Source organism: Pleurodeles waltl, chromosome 2_2 (genome assembly GCF_031143425.1).
Source record: "Pleurodeles waltl isolate 20211129_DDA chromosome 2_2, aPleWal1.hap1.20221129, whole genome shotgun sequence".
NCBI classification, from domain to species: domain Eukaryota; kingdom Metazoa; phylum Chordata; class Amphibia; order Caudata; family Salamandridae; genus Pleurodeles; species Pleurodeles waltl.
The window spans coordinates 1137047770-1137066573 of record NC_090439.1 but is presented as its reverse complement, the minus strand read 5'-3'; the positions used below and the strand labels follow the sequence as shown (position 1 = coordinate 1137066573).

Below are 18804 nucleotides of genomic sequence, written 5' to 3'. Positions count from 1 at the left end.
TGGATAATGTTGATTAGGCGCTGCCTAGAGTAATGCAGGCTGCTCCCTCCACATTTTAAAATATTTTACAAATCTTCTTTTGGCCTGCTGGGGCTTGCACTCCCCTGATTGTAGTCTTGGATTACCCTGAATCCACGTTTTCAATGTGCCAGAGATATTATGGCCCAGTCATATTCCTATGAGGATGATGATGAATATTTTGGGAGTGAACCTCCCTCTCTTGAAGATAATTTGGTGGGCGCACTCGACAATACCGTGCAGCTGTCAGTAAATAAAGCGCTGGCGAAAGCTCTGGGCCCCCTCACCCATCATTTTGAGAGATTTGCGTGCCAAAAAGGTTGGCTTCCCCACATTACGCCATCTGATGAGGCTCACTCTGACCATCCCTCTACTTCCAAGGGTAAATCAAAAGCCAAGAACTGGGCACACTCCGATCTTTTTAAAAAACTGGCTTCCTCCATTCAAAAGGAGCACGGATATAGCTCCTCACAAGCGCAAGATGCTCACGATTCAGATTCAGACCAATCTTCCTCTAAATTTTCATCCGACACTGATTCAGAGGAGGACCTCGGGGACCGGTCGGGCCCGAGCAAGCGCAAAAAGACTGAGACGGCTAAAGCCCTACCTCCCAAAGCACCACGTGTCTTGACCTTCAGCCCGAAGGAGATCATTCACCCCCGCTCCTCAAGCTGGGCTCCACCTCCGGAGGTGGCAGAATACCTCCAGAACCATATTAGAGCGGGTTTCGACAAAGACGTGAGAGCCAGGCTTCGCGCTGAGTGCCCTCGTCCAGACTTAGAGGGTAAAGTCATCAACACCCCAGACATTGACCCTACTATGGTCACCTTCTTAAAGAAATGGGCTAAAGACCCCAAGAAGGGTCTTGACCTGGCTTGGCACTCATGCCAAGACAAACTTCTGGACCTTTCCGGCCCGTTGGCAAAGATCTTAGAGATGGCTTACGTAGCTAAGGAATCAAAGTCCCCTATCGACCCAGACATTCTGGTAGATTGGGCTCAGCGAGCCATTTGTCACCTGGGCAATGCCAACGTAGCCTTATCTACGGAAAGAAGACGCTCTATTTTAATGAGAATTGACCCTCAACTCACTGAACTCGCCCCCTCTGAAGCAGGCCCAGTAGCCCAAGGCCTCCTTTTTGGAGCCCCCTTCATTAAGGACCTAGCCAAATTTGCTGCGACTTTCAATAGTATGGATAAGGCCCAACTAACGCTTAAAAAAGTCTTCAGAGAGACTCTTTTTCGGAGAGCCGGACGTCTGCGGGGTCGCTCGTCTGGCCACTCCTATTATCAAGGCCCAAGACGAGATGCCCTTTCCAGGGGCCGTGGGTATTACAGAGATCAGCAGGCAAGCACCACCTTCTATCCATCACGACCCCGAGGAGGCAGGGGCCGTTACCGCATGAACTCCTATAAAAGGTCAACAAGGAGCCGCCCAAGAGTTTACCAATTCAGGGGAGAATGATCCACCCCTCGGAGGTGATTCTTGGGGGCAGGGTTCAGACTTGTTTGACAGAATGGAAAAAATTATCCAGGGACCCCTGGGTGTTACAAACTGTTCAAGGGTTCCGTTTGGAATTTTACCAGACCCCTTATCAGCAATCCCCCCCCTCCTCTTCCCCATTTTTCCCGTCACGATCAAGACATCATAGACCTGGAGGTTCAGGCCCTCCTCAAGAAAGGGGCTATTTGTCAGGCTGTCCCCCATCCCCAGGGCTTCCTAAGCCCCATTTTTCTGGTAGACAAGAAAGGCGGGGGTCGCGTTTGGTCCTAAATCTCAAGGAATTCAATGCCTGGCTAGTCTATCGACATTTCAAGATGGAGGGAATCCATCTCATCAGAGATATACTTCAAGAAGCAGATTGGTTGGTTCGACTAGACCTAAAGGACCCTTATCTAAGCATTCCTATCTTCCCGCCTCATCGACGTTTCCTTCAGTTTCTCTGGCGAGATCAATGTTTTGAGTTTCAGGTACTACCTTTCGGACTTTCCTCCGCTCCTTGGTGCTTTACCAAGGTAATGAGGCCTGTGGTGAAATCCCTTCGCGCCCGGGGCGTGCGCCTGATAGTTTACCTCGACGATCTGATCATTATGGCTCAGGACCCCCTTCTCCTTCAGGTCCAATTGGTTTGGACGATCCAACTCCTTCAGAATCTGGGTTTCATAATCAATCAGCCCAAGTCTTGTCTCCGACCATCTCAACAGATGGAGTTTCTGGGCTTCAGGATAGACTCTGTGAAAGCTCTATTGATCCTCCCTCCGCTGAAGGTGTGCAATATCAAGAAGGAATTGTGCTTGTTCTTATCCAGACAGAAAGTGTCCTTGAGGAGCTTAGCCAGGATGGTAGGTCTTTTATCATCCTTGATCCAGGTTATTTTCCCGGGCCCCCTACACTACAGAGCCCTCCAACGGCTCAAGATATCCCATCTCCAGAAGGGTTTGTCATATACGGACATGGTACCTCTGACTCCAGAGGTCCGCTCGGAGATAGCCTGGTGGTTAGGGCACATGGAGGCCTGGAATGGACAGGCGATTTTCGGCACGTCCCCGGATGTGATTTTGGAGTCAGATGCCAGCAGATGGGGCTGGGGAACCCGTTGCGGGGATCTGACCACGGGAGGCCGTTGGTCCACATCAACTGCCTGGAGCTGTTAGCCGGATCCTTTGCAATCCGGAGTGTCTCACCTCTGAAATCGGATTGTTGCATTCTCTTGAGAATGAACATCATTTCCGCGGTCAGATATGTAAACAAGCTGGGGGGCACGAGATCTCAGACCTTAGCTCGCATTGCCATGGATTTCTGGCAGTATTGCCTCCAGCATCGCATTTCGGTGATTGCAGAGTACCTTCCGGTAACTCACAACACAGTGGCAGATTGGAATTCCAGATTCCTTCGGGATGGCAGCGATTGGATGCTCCTCCCAGAAGTTTTTGCCACTCTGAATCAGAAATGGGGCCCTTTCGCGATAGACCGTTTTGCCTTGAGATTGAATCGCCAGCTCCCTTTCTTCTTCAGCTGGAGACCAGATCCGGAAGCGATTGCCACCGATGCCTTTCTCCAGGACTGGTCACCCCATCGGGGTTATGCGTTTCCCCCGTTCAGCATGATTCCTCGGGTCCTGTCCCAGGTCCGCCGTCTGAAAACGGAAATTGTGTTGATAACCCCACTTTGGAGGGCTCAAGCCTGGTTCCCATTGGCGCTAGAACTGCTGTGCAATTTTCCTCTCCTGATCCCTCCTCTACACAACCTACTGCTGGACCCTCTGGGGTCTCCACATCCCTTGATTGTACAGGGAAAATTACACTTGGTGGCCTGGAGAATTTCAGGCGTCAATGGTCCTTGCCAGGCCTTTCGGAACAGGCTTCCAGTCTCATCCAACAAGCCTGGTCTTCCAATACTCACAAACGATATACCTCCGCCTGGAAGCGATGGGTTCATTGGTGTGAGGAACGGGGTTCCGATCCCTTTAATGCTAATGTCAGTTTAGTAGTCAATTTTCTGGCTTCACTGGCCGCTGCGGGCCTAGCTTACAGATCGATCACTAATTATAGATCCTCCATCTCAGCAGGTCACATGCCAGTTTTAGGTAAACCTATTGGTGAACACCTTATCGTCTTCAAATTAATGAGGGGCATTCGTCTTTCGAACCCTCCTCGTCCTAGGTATTCTTCCCTTTGGGATGTGAACGTGGTTCTTTCATTCATGTCTTCTTTGCCAGACAATAGATTCCTGTCACGCAAACAACTCTCGGCCAAATTATCCCTGTTATTATGCCTCATTTCTTGCAAAAGAGTATCTGATGCCCGTTCCCTTGACGTGGCGGGCAGGATTTTTTCTCCTACAGGAGTTTCCTTTTCGATTTCCAAACGCACTAAAACAGGCACCAAGTCAGTGTCTTATCCTTCTTTTCCTCATAACCCCAAACTGTGTGTGGTACAATGTTTGAAGGCCTATGAAGCGGCCACAGAGGAATATCGTGCAGACCCTAGAGGTCAATTGTTGATTGCTCTGCAGAAGCCTTTCAAGCCAGTCTTGTCGGCTACCTTAGCCAGATGGATCAGATGGCTTCTTTCTGAAGCAGGAATGAATGTCTCCATGTTTGGGGCTCATTCAGTACGTGGAGCTATGGCTTCAAAATCCTTTAATTTAGGCATGAGATTAGAAGACATTATGAAGGCAGCAGACTGGTCTTCGGAATCTACCTTTATGCCCTTCTATTATAAACCCATTTTAGACATTGCATCAATTGTGGTTGCTCAGCTTTGAACTAGCATAATCTGAGCCTCCGGTCCTGACATAGAATAAAAAAAATTCAAGCTTTACGCGTTAAGAATTTTCAATTCTAGTAAGGACACGGACTTGAGGATTATCCCACCTAGTTGACAATAAGACCTCTGCTTACGAGTTAAGTATTCTGTTTTGCTATCATGTCTCATTGATCTTACCCACCCAGTGATTGTATCAGTGCATGTAATTTGTGGATGTCACTTTTTATGGCATATGCTATGATTAGTTCTCGTTTTTCCTTTTCTCACAGGTTTCGATCCGAGTTGAAGCTCTTCATTCCTTGGAATTTGGCCTTTCGATGTCTGAGACGTTGTTTTCTTCTTGGACTTTGGATGTTTCCGTGGCTGGGTTCGATTTTATTTGTCTTCACAGACTTTACTGACTGAAATTTGCAAAGAAAGAGGAAGTTCCATTGCCTCTGAAGTTTATATAGACTATGTGTTATCTATGGTTATTGTTTATCCTTTGAACTCTGGGATATGTTTTGGTTCAATAACGTCTTCTCTGATTGGCTGCTGTGTTTATTAAAGTATAGAAAGAGAAGCATAATCCTCGCCTCCGTGTCCTTAATAGAATTGAAAATTCTTAACGCGTAAGCTTGAAAAAATGTTATTTTGTTGCAAGTATTTGGAAAGAAAGAGGAGTTACTTGGGGTGAGGCAACACTTTATAGACGTCCTCCTCTGTGGTTGTCACGTGACATATCCACTCTTGGGATATGTAGTTTTTTAGGTGTTAATAGTTTTGATTGGCTGCTGATTAATAAAGAGCATAGAAAAAGAAGCGTAATCCTCGCCTCCGTATCCTTAATAGAATTGAAAAATTCTTAACGCGAATGCTAGAAAACTTTTAACTCTCAGAAATGTCAAAAGTGTGCTATATGAAGAGCTAGGTGAATACACATTATTACTCGAAAAAACAGAAATTAGTCTGTCAGCTATTTGCGCTGTGTACATTTTCTTTTATAAGTACACATGGTAAAGTGGCACTCATGGTGTCACAATACGGATGCAGATGCCTCTCATAGGCACGCCCGAAAATACAAATGACACACATACATACTGAAAACGTGGCAGCCATGATTAACGTCTGCAAAATAGTCTGTCGGGACTAAAAGAACCAAAGCTAAGGCTCTATTGGTCACTGGAATAAGAGTATGGTGGATCAGTTTGCTGTGTCGGTCTGTCTTCTCCGAGTGAACATGACCGTTCCAAGATGGCGCCGCCGAAGCGTAATCCGTGTCAGCCGAGCTCGCCGCCATCTTGGGTTAGTCACTTTCATGAGCCAACGAAGAGTCCCCTTTCTATGTCCATGACTCTGTTTGCCATCATCGCTTCAGACACACGAGCAAAAGTTGCCGGCGAACTTCGCGGCGGCCGGGTCTGGTCAGTATCTGGCTCGCCCTTCAGCCTTTGACCCCTCCCGCCCCCGTGTGCCGGTCTCTGCTTCCTCTCCGAGCCCGCTGCTCCTCCTGTATGAACAATCAGCACCAGTGTCCGACCTCCAGCGCCCCCCATGCTCTGTACCCCTTGGGCCTCCCCCAGACCCGGATCCAGGGCGCCCCTGCGGCCTCCGCTCTCCTCCTCCCAGGTTGGGTGGGCCCTCTGCCTCCTGCCCCAGAGCTGCTCTGACCCCCTGCAGTCAGTGACATTATGCGGCCCCCGGTTGCCTTTTGGGAAATGCTACATTTTGCGTCGGGTGCCTGTTGTGAACTCCTGTTGTCGCTTTGCACTGCTCCCTGCTCTTCTGTGCCAGTATATTTGATTTTGTGCTTGTTCGCTACTTCTGAATTTCTTTAAACATGTATTTGAGGGGTGCCTCTGATGGTGTTACTCTGCACATGCTGCTCTCTATCGTCCTACTCGTTACTCTGCCTAACACGGATCTCTACAACAAGTGGTATACTGGTCTTTCTCAGTGTGTTAAGCATACCACCGCACAATGTTAACTGCCCACTCTCCGTGTAGAAAAGTCACTCTTTTTAGCATGGTTACCCCCACTTTTTGCCTGATGTCCGTGTGCTTAGATTGTTTTCACTGAGATCCTGCTAACCAGGACCCCAGTGATTGTGCTCTCTCCTCTAAATCCGGTTGCTTTGGTACCCATTACACCCCACAATTGGCATACTGGTGTGCCCTTGTAAGTCCCTAGTATATGGTACTTTGGTACCCAGGGCATTGGTATACAAGGGGTCCCCCATGGGCTGTAGCATGTATTATGGCACCCATGAGAGCCCATGCAAACTGTCTGCAGGCCTGCCGTTTGCAGCCTGTCTGGAAAGGTGCAGCCACCCTTTCACTGCTGGTCACTACACCAGGTCCCTGTAAGTCACCCCTATGGTATGCCCTTTTAGCCGTAAGGGCAGGGTGCAGGTCCCTGTGTTTGTGGGCACCCCTGCAAGAGCAGAAGTGCTCCTACAAACTCCAGTTCCAATTCACTAGACTTCGTAAATGCGGGGAAGCCATTTAAGCTATATATTGGCCATAGGTACCTGTGGTCCAGCTACATACTGGTAACTCTGCACCTAAGCATGCTTGGTTCCAAACGTGCCGGAATCATATCCCAATACTAATGCCAGTATTGATGGCATCATTCCATACACTCTGGGGGCTCCTTAGAGGACCCCCCCCCCCAGTATTGCTTCTACCAGTCTTCTAGAAACTAAGAGCAGCCCACGCTACTGCTGCCGCCCCTCAGACAGGGTTCTGCCCCCCTGTTGCTTGACCAGCTCAAGTGGGGTAAGACAAAACAAAAGATTTCCTGCGGAAGAGGGGTGCAACCTCCTCTCCCTTGGAAATAGGTGTCAGAAGACTGGGTAAGGGGAGCCTCCCGCACCACAGTTTTGTTTTGAAGGGCTCATTTGGTGCCCTTCTTGCATAAACCAGTTTGCACCAGCCCTGGGACTCCCGGTCCCAGGGCAGGTGCAAAACTAGACAAAGGAATTGGGAGTGACCATTCTCCTGTCCAGCACCACCCAGGGGTGGTGGTCGGAGCTCTTTCAGGTGGGCGCTTGATTCTGCCCCTGGGAGCATCTGAGTGGCCAGGTCAGGCAGGTGATGTCAATGACCCCCTCTGATAGGTGATCATCTTGCAAAGTGACCAAGCCCTTTTTGGACTATTTAGGGACTCCCTTGTGGGTGGGTCCCCAGATTCGGCATGCAAGACTGCACCAGGGCTCCTCTGCATCAACCTCTTTTGGTCCTGGCAACCGGAACTGCAACTGGACGCTTAAGGAACCGAACAAGCCTGCAACTCCAGAGATGACCTCGCCTTGCAACATTGTTTTCCTGGCTTCTTCCAGCAGCTGCAACATTTCCATGGCTGTATGTCCTCTGGGGTTGGCAAGACTTCAGCTGCACCAAAGAAGCAAGGAGGAATCTTCCTTGGAGTGAAGGAGTCATTCCCCTACATCTGTAGGCACCTAAGGCAACGATGTCCGGCTGCTGAGATCTGCTCATCACTGGAACTACGTGGATCCTGAAGCACAGGTGGTGGTTCTGAGTGGTCCTCTTGGCCCTCACAGCCTTCTCTCCAGCTTGGGAGAGGGTGAGCCCTTGCCTCTCCTTGTAGGATGGAATCCCTGTATACTGCTATTCTTGCAGCAACCAAGGCTTGTTGACTCCTGCTGCGAGGGATCGTCAGGCTCCAAGTAGCCCCGGCCTCCAGCACCTCATCCCTGCAGGGACAGTCTCCTCCTTGCTACTCCAGCGACCTGGGATTTCTCTTCATGTGTGCTAACTGGGCCTCACTGCAACTTACTGTGCCTGCTGCCAGTGGGTTGCCGTTGGGTAGGGGAGTTATGACTGCTTCTGTTGGCTCTCCTGACTGCAGAGGGTTAACACAGACTCCCCTCAAAGAGTCTAATCCTTGCACCTTTCTGGTCCTCTTCAGCTCTGCAATTCCTCTCCTGCCCTGGTTTGCATTTGCCAAGGCTTGTTGGTGGTCTTCTTGACTGCTGACCCATCTGCACCCCGGCGACCGGCATGGGACATCTTCTGCCCAACTCCAGCGACTCCTCTGTAACTCCTGGACTCCACAGCTGATACTCCTCTTCCTTCATCGACCCAGATTTTCACCCACAGAAGGGTGTGGCAGTGACTCCTGCATGGACTGGACTCTGTCCCCTTCTTTTGCAGAACCTCTTCATCCAGAAGTTGAGTTCCTCTGGTCTGGTCCTGTTCTTGCAAACTTCTCTCCCAAGTCCCCTTGTTAGTCTATGGGAAGACGAGGTAACTTATCTCTGCTCTCCTGGTCGCTGGGGGTCATCTAGGTACTCATGTCTTGGGGTTATGAGGTCTCCTAGCTCCCTCCTAACTGCTCCACATCCTTGGGTGGGGGACCTAACTTCACATTCCACTATTTTAGAATATGGTTTGGCCACCCAATAGAGCCCTAGCTATTTTATGCTATTTTGTTTATACCAATGCTTGTTGTTTTTCTATTCTAAGTCCTAATACTTACCATGTCTGTATATAGTGTGTACTGAACTCTAGTTGTGAGGACTGACTATAATTAATCTAGTTCAATATTACTGTAATAAAGTACCTATATTTTTTTCAACACTGTGTGTCTTCTTTAATGTGTGATAAGTTACTGTGTGACTAGTGTGGTATTGCAAGTGCTTCACACTCCTCCTAGATACGTCTTGGCTGCTCACCACAGCTACCACTAGAGAGCCCTGGCTTCCTTGACCCTGTTCACTATCTAATAAGGGGTTACCTGGACCCAGTATAAGGTGTAAACACCTTATGTGTCCACCACACCCCAGACCAACTTCCTACACTCAGTATGTACTGTAATAACATTATCATTTTCACCTCAAATCCACTTGGTTAGAGTACAGCTTTGTCCCTTAGGAATGGGCACTACACATTCTTCCAGCTCCCATCCCTACTATCTTAAACTCCTCTGTTACCAGCTTTCTCATAGATGTCAAATCCTTCCATCCCCTAAATTAAACTGTAGCACCATCTCACTTAAAATCTACTGTCTCTTGCAAAATCTCTTGTAAATAAAAGAAAATAACAAAAAAGGCTTAGTTGCCCATTATTTACCATTAGTTGGCTTCAACGTCACTCTCATTTCCTTGCTTCTCATTGGTCTTTACTTCCTGCTTTCACTTTCTGTTGCTATATTTGTCTGCTCATGGAGCATAGACCAAGTATATATTCCTGTCTGCAGCCAGTGTTCTTATGCAGGCTGCATTTATGGAGACAGTTTAAAAAGAATTGTTGCACTCAATAAAAGTGCTTATGTTATCATGCTTTCTCCCCTGCTCTGGGTCCCTGCTAGCCACATACCCCACCCACCCCACTCCAGCTGACCCTGGAGTTTCTTGCTCCCAATCGGTGCTTGTACTGTCCCCCTTCCGCCATCCATACTGTTGCTTGCTTGGTCCCCCCCATCCCTCATGTTGCTTGCCCATCCTGTCGTCCTGCTGTCTGTTGTTTTCATGTCCCACCCTCACCAAAACATATAGGATCTACCTTTTGCACTACAAATTGACTACTGTCCTGATGATGACCCTTTGAATGTTCTCTGGGTCAAAAACCTATAGACACATGCGGGGGTGAGGGCATAAAGACATTGTACTAAGGAGTTGGCCGACCAGTAGCTAACAAGAGAATTGAAAGGCTTTTTTCTGCTTCGAAACTCAATCATTTGTCGTATTAGCTCTGCAGCTGACTTATTTTATTGTCTACTGCTGTTTATGATCATCTTTTGTGTGTTTTTTTAATTTTTTATTTTTTTAAACTATTGCACCAAGTTACACTGTGCGATTACTTTTCATGGAGCACCACTGGTATTTATTGTTGATCCTTGTTGTACAGTGTATGAATATAAATCCATCAACATCTTTTCTATATAAAGGACTAATTCACTGGATTCAGGTCTGTATTGAGATTCATTTTTCTGTGATTGTAGTAATTGACAATCTAAGAACTTTTTATTATTCTTGTTAAGTGAAACCTAGAAGGGAGCTGCTTGTTTTTTGGTTATCACAGAACCAGGCACTTCACTGCTGACTCTTCAAGCTGAAATGACTAGGTATACAGCAGTTTCAGGATTTCAGATCAAGGATAGCATTTTGAGGGCCAAGTAGTAGTGGACCCATGGCATAGTAATTGGATGAAGGTAACTGCAGCAGGCTTTGTCTGGTTGAAACCCCAATGAAATAGTGGACACATAATTTAGCACACAGTGCCAAGACCTTATACACTTGTAATGCCCCTCCCCCGACACTCTTCAAGGATCTATATCAGTGGTTCCCAACAGTTTAACTTCTGTGGACCCTCGCTGAATCATTATTGGAATTTGGGGACCCCTTCACTGAGTCATTACTGGACTGCGGGGACCCCGGCCTAAACATTGTTAATGATTTGAAACGCAAAACAATAGACAAAAATTACAGAGGCAAGCATTCAAACAAATACACAAGTGATAACTCATTTTGTTTAATTTGCAAACAAATATAAATATACAAAAAAAATGTTATTTTAATGGGAAGGTTAGAGTTTTTCCTAATTGTATTGAAGCCACACATCTTCCATGCAATATTTTGTTTGATGCACCTGAACTGCTCCCACGAATCAGTCTGAGTTTACTATGTAATTTTTAGCCTCCAATTTCAAATTCCTTGACATTTGCAATATGTTTTAAAATTTTCAATTGTACATTTAACCTCTTTATTTATATAGACGTTATTAATCTGTTAATATTATTTAATTTTTTAAGCCGTCACAGATCCCCTGAGGAGGCTTTGCGTACTGCTAGGGGGACCCAGACCACAAGTTGGGAATCACTGAGCTATATCGTTGGGGCAGGTTGGAGATCTCCTGGATGGAAAGAATAGTGAGCATAAAAATGAACCTACTCCCCAGCTTGCTATATGTTGCAAAGACTTTACCTTTACGTGTTTCTGCCTCGTTCCTAACCCAGATCTAGGCAAGTTGGTAAAATTTGTATGGAAAAGGAAGAAATCAAGGGTCCCCGAAACAACTCTAATTCATTGGTAGGCTGGGGCCTGCCAGACATAAGTTCATATGCCCAGGCAGCTCACATCCATCCATCGCTTGACTGGGATTATAACTAAGTCTGAAATGCCTGGATTCAAGTGGAGCAAATATACTCTGATATTCTACTCCAGCACTTGCTGTGGCTTACTTGTAGAGCTCAATAAGATACCTGAATTCCTCTTCAATGGAATGCCATCCTCTTAGCATATTGGCAACAGGTGGCTCGCTATAAAGAGTCCACGGTTTACCCATCTCAGCCGTCACCCTGCACTCACCACCCAGATTTCCAGCCAGGTGTATTAGACCATGCTTTTCGCACTTGGAACCCTGGCGATCCTTCAGCTTTAGGTGAACTATTCGAAGATGATGAAATGAGTCACCATTTTAGTTTACCCTGCACATAGGCCTTTCATCTAACTATTGGAGCACTGGGTATCAAACAGCGATCTAAATTGATAAATCGAACGCACCCCTTTAGAAACTGTTTTCTTCAACAGGATCAGGAAAAAGGGTATCATTTGGCTTTCCAAATCAAATCAAATCAAATCATTAACATTTATAAAGCGCGCTACTCACCCGTGCGGGTCTCAAGGCGCTAGGGGGGAAAGGGGGGGTTATCGCTGCTCGAACAGCCAAGTCTTTAGGAGTCTCCGGAAAGCGGAGTGGTCCTGGGTGGTCCTGAGGCTGGTGGGGAGGGAGTTCCAGGTCTTGGCCGCCAGGAAGGAGAAAGATCTCCCACCCGCCGTGGAGCGGCGGGTGCGAGGGACGGCAGCAAGTGCGAGGCCAGCGGAGCGGAGGGGGCGGGTGGGGACGTAGAAGCTGAGGCGTCTGTTGAGGTATTCCGGTCCCTTGTTGTGGAGGGCTTTGTGTGCGTGGGTGAGAAGACGGAAGGTGATCCTTTTGCTGACTGGGAGCCAATGCAGGTGTCTCAGGTGTGCGGAGATGTGGCTGTTGCGGGGTACGTCGAGGATGAGGCGGGCCGAGGCGTTTTGGATGCGTTGCAGGCGGTTTTGGAGTTTGGCGGTGGTCCCGGCGTAGAGGGTGTTGCCGTAGTCCAGGCGACTCGTGACAAGGGCGTGGGTCACGGTTTTTCTGGTGTCGGCGGGGATCCAGCGGAAGATCTTGCGGAGCATGCAGAGAGTGAGGAAGCAGGTGGAGGACACGGCGTTGACTTGCTTGGTCATGGTGAGAAGAGGGTCCAAGATGAAGCCGAGGTTGCGGGCGTGGTCTGCGGGGGTCGGTGCGGTGCCGAGGGCCGTGGGCCACCAGGAGTCGTCCCAGGCGGACGGGGTGTTGCCGAGGATGAGGACTTCCGTTTTACTACTCTTTCCAAACGCAAGCACATTCAGTATCCACCTCTCCTAGATTCCTGCTGTGGAGCGTATGCAGTCCTTGTTCTCTGTTTAGCTTCCACTTTTTCTTACTTTCCTGAGATTTTTTCTTAACGTAACCCTCAGATTTATTTTTAGATTTGAGTTGCAGTTTTGAATTGTGAGTACGCAAGATATAGTCACCTAGAGACGTATGAAATATTTGTAAGTAACTCACCTTCATGATCTTGCTCAGGAAGAACGGCCAAGCACTGGTACAGAGCCATTAATGCTGTTTCACCCCTAGATGTTACTAAGAACTACTAAAGCAACTGTGTCAAAATTACCAACTAACTTCATACTCAAATGAAGTCTTGTATTTATTGTTAATACCAATAAAATGATGTGTCACCTGTTGTAGTATATACGCAAGCAAATATTGTTGCTCATGTAGTATGATGGTGTCATGCCAAAAGGAACACACAATGTTCATGTCCTTTTCTTTATCTTGCGGTTATGAACTTGGAAAACCTTTTCAAATCAGTTAGTTTTGCGAGGGATCCAAAATGGAGTTTTGTTTTGTTTGGTAGTGCCTTGCCCAATACTGCATTATTAGTCTTTGGGCCCTTTGTTTGCACTGGAGCATGTACATGTGGGGCAACAGAATAAAGCAGCCTACCAGCCCTATTGTCTGTATTACGTATTGTCTAAGTCTCCTATAGTTGACCAATAATTAATTTCGAAAATGTCTTAATTCTAGACAGCAACTATGCCCTATGTTAGTATACAGGACATAACCAAATAGTATTGGCAGAGTAGCGTCTGGAAGAACTGGGGGGGGGGGGTAATTTTAGTGGGTTCCACTACTTTGGCAAGCTCCCCTTCAACCTCTTTTGATGGTCTTGGAAACCTATAATGATTTCCAGTGAGGCATAAGGGTCAAAGCTTGCTTTCTGGAATAGCAACAGCTGTGTGTACAGTGAAGTGTTTTGCTGGATCTGCTGCATGTACAGGATAACAATTTGGAGGAGAATGCTGCGTTTCCTTGGAATGCAAGATTAACTACCCCTCGCACCCCAGTCTAAAGGTACCCTCTTCTCTTGAGGCTCTTTGTCAAGTCTTCAAAAACATGCCCATATTTGTACATGCCATTTTACAACAGATTCATAAAGTGATTCAAAATGAGAAAGTCAAAATGGTGAAACTTTTTTTTAGTCAAGTATAACAATCTCTGCAGTTAAAGGGATCTCCAAAGGTGCAGGGATGGGGAAGAGGAACCAGAATTAGAATTTATTTTCTGCATTTAGTAGTAATTCATAAGGGTTTGTGTATGTCCACTGGGGTACTCCAAACTCAAGCCCATGAGTTGGATGCAATGATATGTTTTGCTGATTAAACAGCAAATTTGGCCAAGCGTTTAGAAATTCTAAACCTTAAGAAAGATACAGGCATCACCAACCCTTCAGCTGCAAGCCAGGAGATAAGGCAGATTGTGGCCCACACACCTCCGCCACCTACTTGAGGATAAAGAATATGGGGCAACGATCAGTCATGTGAGACTAGAGGATTGTTTTATTAATGAGTTCAAGAACAGCATTCCCTATGGTTGAACACACACGAGAAATCCATACTGAATGTTTGGAAGGCTTTAATGACAATTAATGCCCTACCCTACTGCTGAATGAATAAATGTTGGAAACAGAATAAACAGAGCAGTCATGATAAAACAGATATGAAACGTTTAAAAAAAAAAAAGAATGGCAGCATGTTAGGTGGTTTTTTATTTAATCAGTCGGTGCTTAAATCCAACCCTTTCTAGGCACTAGATGAACTGAACCAATTCAGCACGAAAAGCCCCTATGAGTTTCTCCGATGCCATCAGGCACACGTTCTTACAAGATGTTTTCCAGTCTGCTAGTGTGCTCAGCTTCCTAAAACAGGTCACATTGTGTGGGCATTATGGCATTCCATACTGCAAGAGTACAGATGAGAATAAAAGTTAATCTACCTCCGTCAGCATTGATTTTTCTACGTCTGCATATCGTGAGCCCATCATTCCCTGGAAATATGAAGATGTCCCTTTCACTGACATGCCTGAGCATTCATTATAAATAATGCTTTTAGAATAAAAAGGCAGATACTGTGATGTTCAATGCACAATTTTCTATTGATTTTTCTGGTGCTTTTCCTGCCAGTATGACGCCACCACCTTCCTCTGCACTCTGAACACCGGACTCCCAGGATACACTGCTGCGTCGCTACACCGCACTCTACTGTAGGACCTTTCTCCTGAGGCAGGTGCACCTTCTCCTGCACGAGCACACCCACCATCTCATTGCAGAGCACCACACCTACCTCTCACCATGCCACACAAGAAGCGACCCACCAGCTCCATTTCCTACTCAACGCGCGCTCTGTCTGCAAGCACTACACTAAGTTATGGGACCTCATCACCACCCTCGCACCCAACATCGTCTTCCTTACCAAGACCTGGCTCAACCCTTCGTCTGCCCCTGACATCACCACAGCAACTCCTGATAGATACAAAATCACACTACCAGTCCGCTCTAGCAAGCAGGGAGAAGGAATAGCCATCATCCAGAAAGAGACCAGACAGTGTACCACAACCACTGACATTACTACAACCACCCACATGGAATACCTCAACTTCAAGCTCCACATGGACGAAAGCAACCATCAGAGACACCCTTGCATACTGCCCCCCTTGGCCCAAGCCACAGCTCCTGCAACACCATTGCAGACTTCGTTGCATCCTTCGCCAAAGACTCCAAAAACTACATCTTCCTCTGTGACCTTAACTTCTACCTAGACAACCATAAAAAACAACAACTCCGCCCACCTCCTCGACTGAGCAGCTTCGGACTGACCCAAATTGTCTGCGACCCCATGCACACCGCAGGACACACACTGGACCCAATTGTCATCTCCAGCATTTGCATCAGATACAACCAAGTCACAAAACCAACCACTGCATCCTCAACTTCAGCATCTCCAGCCCCTGCACCACCTCCCTCAAGTTGGCCACCGTCCTCCACCGCAGCTGGAGCTAATTTTCAGAGACCTACTGGATGGACACCCTCAACACCTCTTACTCAGCTGCCGCCATCAACCCGGAAGAAGAAATTAGGAACTTCAACAACTGGATCCCCAACTGTGTCGACAGCGTCACCCCCATCAAGAAAAACAATCACAGAAGATCCTCCTAAAAGGCCAGCTGGTACACCCAAGAACTCAAGACAGCGAAACGCAACAGCAAACAGCTGGAGAGGAAATAGTGCGCCAGTAAGAACACCGCAGACAGGGCAGCCTTCAAGACCTCCCTCAACCTCTACCACTTCCTGCTGAGGACATCTAAGAAAACTGCTCTAGCTGCATGCATCGAAACCTGTGCCAACCACAGCAAGGAACTTTACAACACCATTAAGAAGTTTTCCAACGCAACCACCAGTGGCAAATATCAGACCCTCACAAGATCTCCACTTCACCCTTGCAGACTTTTTTCATGACAAAAACACCACCTTATACATGAACTTCAAACCTGAACCTTTTCCTACAGACATCCTCGACCCACATGCATTCACTGCAATCTGCACCAACCAATGACTGACTTCCTGGAACCAGCTCTCCAACCAGGACCACCTCAATAATGAAATCCATTCACTCGGGAGCTCTCACAGACCCATCTCCGCACCACATCTTCAACCTCGGAAACCAAAGGATCGGCCATGAACTCACCATCCTGCTCAACCCCTCGATCACTACCGCAAAGTTTTTTTCTGTCGCCTGGAACACACCAAAGTAAGAGTAGCTCTACTCAAAAACTCCTCCGCCCACCCAAAAAATACCGGCCAATCTCCTTACTCATTACCTGCCAAGGTACTGGAGAAATCAGGCAACAGTCAACATTCCTGGAGCATAACCAGCTTCTGGATGTCTCTCAATCTGGCTTCCTCAGCAACCACGGAACAGAGACCACTCTGATTGCAGCCACCAATGACATCTGAACCCATTAGGAAAGTGCCCCTTTTAGCATGGTCACCCTCCCACGTTTTGCCTAATGTTGATGCTAATGGACTGTATGCTGGGATCCTGCTAACCAGGCCCCAGCACCAGTGTTCTTTCCCTAAACTGTACCATTGTATCCACAATTGACACACCCCTGGCTAACTCCCTTGTAAAAGGTACCAGTGGTACCAAGGGCTCTGTGGACAGGGAGAGTCCGTAAGGGCTGCAACATGTGTTATGCCACCCTAAGGGTCTCCTCACCAAACACATGCACACTGCCATTGCAGCTTTTGTGTGTTGGTGGGCAGAAAAAGGTAAAGTCGACCTGGCATCCCTCTCTGGGTGCCATGCCTACAAACCACTGCTTGTTGCATAGCTAAGTCACCCCTCTATCAGGCCTCACTGCCCTACAGGCCTGTCTGCAGCGTCAAGATTCCTGCTATAAAAAGGGGACACATCCTGCAGGACCAGCAACCTCTACAAACCTCCATGGGCCTGCTATCCCACCAGAGGACCAAGAACTCCAGATCCCCCCCCCCCCAATCCGCGAGCCCTGCCCACTCTGCACCAGATGCCCATGGCCCGCATCCAGGTGACCCACCGGTCCAGAGCAGGCGCCCAGGCGATTCCGACTTCGAGTCCACCCTGAATTGACCCCTCCTGGCCAACACAACAAGGCCTGCAGCCTAAATCCAGGGGACCCCCCTGACTGCAATTGGATCCGAAGAAGATTCCGGATGCCAAAAATACCCCTGCACCCTCAGCTCCCTGGGTTTGGAGAAGTCAACCGACAGTCCAGCTGCGTCCAGCCGGAGCCTCTCCTACTTGTTCAGCCTTTGGTTTTCTGCAGTCGACTCCCTGGAACCAGCCTGCAGCATCTTTGTGACCCCCCCCATGGGTTCCCCCATTGAAAAGCTTTGGGCACCCGATGCTGTGTTTTCACCCTGCACCCGGCTGCCACTGCGCCGCTGAGGGTGTTGTGTTTGGTGCTGACCTGTGGCCCCCCTCTCCGTCCCAATGCTCATCTAAACCCTCCAGGTCTGTGCTCTGCAGAACTCGCGGGTACTTACCTGCAACCTGTTTCTTTCCGAGTGCCCCCAGTCTGCAAAGTATTCCATTAAAAACCTGATAACAACTTTGACCTCTGCACTCGGCCGGCCCTTTGTTGCTGGTGGTGCGCTTTTGGAGTCAACCTGAACTTTGACCTGTGGACATCCTAACCCCTGAAGACTGCGATCGTAAGTAGAGTACTTACCTGTAAATTGTGTTTCAATTTTCTTCACATAGGACTGTATGGTTTCCTATGAGAAATTGCACTAAGTGTCTACTTTTGAAATTGAAAAGTGTTTCTTATAAACTGTTTTATCTGCAAAACAAAGTACATTTGATATATAAGCTTGATGCAAACTTACAACTGTACTTACCTGCAACAAAGATCCTTTTGCGTCTAGAAATAAAGTAGCAAAATATATTTTTGCTATATGAAAATATTGGCCGGGAGTTAGTCAGTGAGTGTGCACCTCATTTCTTAACTGCGTGTATACAACAAATGCTTTACACTACCTTCTGATAACTGCTCGACCACACTACCACAAAAGAGAGCATTAGTATTATCTAATTTGGCCTCTGTTACGCCTCTGGAGATCCACTGAACTCTGTGCACACTATACCCCATTTTGGTATAGTGTACAGAGAGCCAGCTTCCTACAAACCCTCCTTAACTGAGGCGAAACTGCGGCTCTGATCCCCCCGATCATCACACCAAAGACCTGGAACAGCCTTCCCATGCACCTCTGATCCATTAACTCGCTTCCAGAATTCGGAAGGGACCTTAAGACCTGGCTGTTCCATTGAGCCTTCCGGCACCTGCAAGCACCTTATTACCATACCTGGTGATTAGTAGGACTATAGAAATCCTGATTGTTTGATTGCAACCCCATTTAACCCTAACATATGTATAAATCAAACCACGGATATGAAGTTTGTTGTGCTATCAAAATAATACATGATATATTTGCACATAATCAATAATAAAGGAAACTAACAATTAGAATACACAACATGGGGTGCACAGGAGTAGCTGGTGATTATCTGGGCCAATGGTGAGCACCTGCACTCTGTTGAGTATTTGACTATTGGAACTTAAGA

General features: G+C 47.5%; 1 protein-coding gene across 1 annotated transcript in view; it reads left to right on the top strand.

The window, feature by feature from the left end:
• The first annotated feature begins 5646 nt into the window (after window positions 1-5646).
• Window positions 5647-18804, top strand: part of LOC138282956 (zinc finger protein 271-like) — a 40410-nt gene continuing 27252 nt past the window's right edge. Inside the window, exon 1 of the mRNA XM_069221025.1 lies at window positions 5647-5689. The gene's annotated coding sequence lies outside the window, so the exon portion shown is untranslated. The remainder of the gene's footprint in view (window positions 5690-18804) is intronic.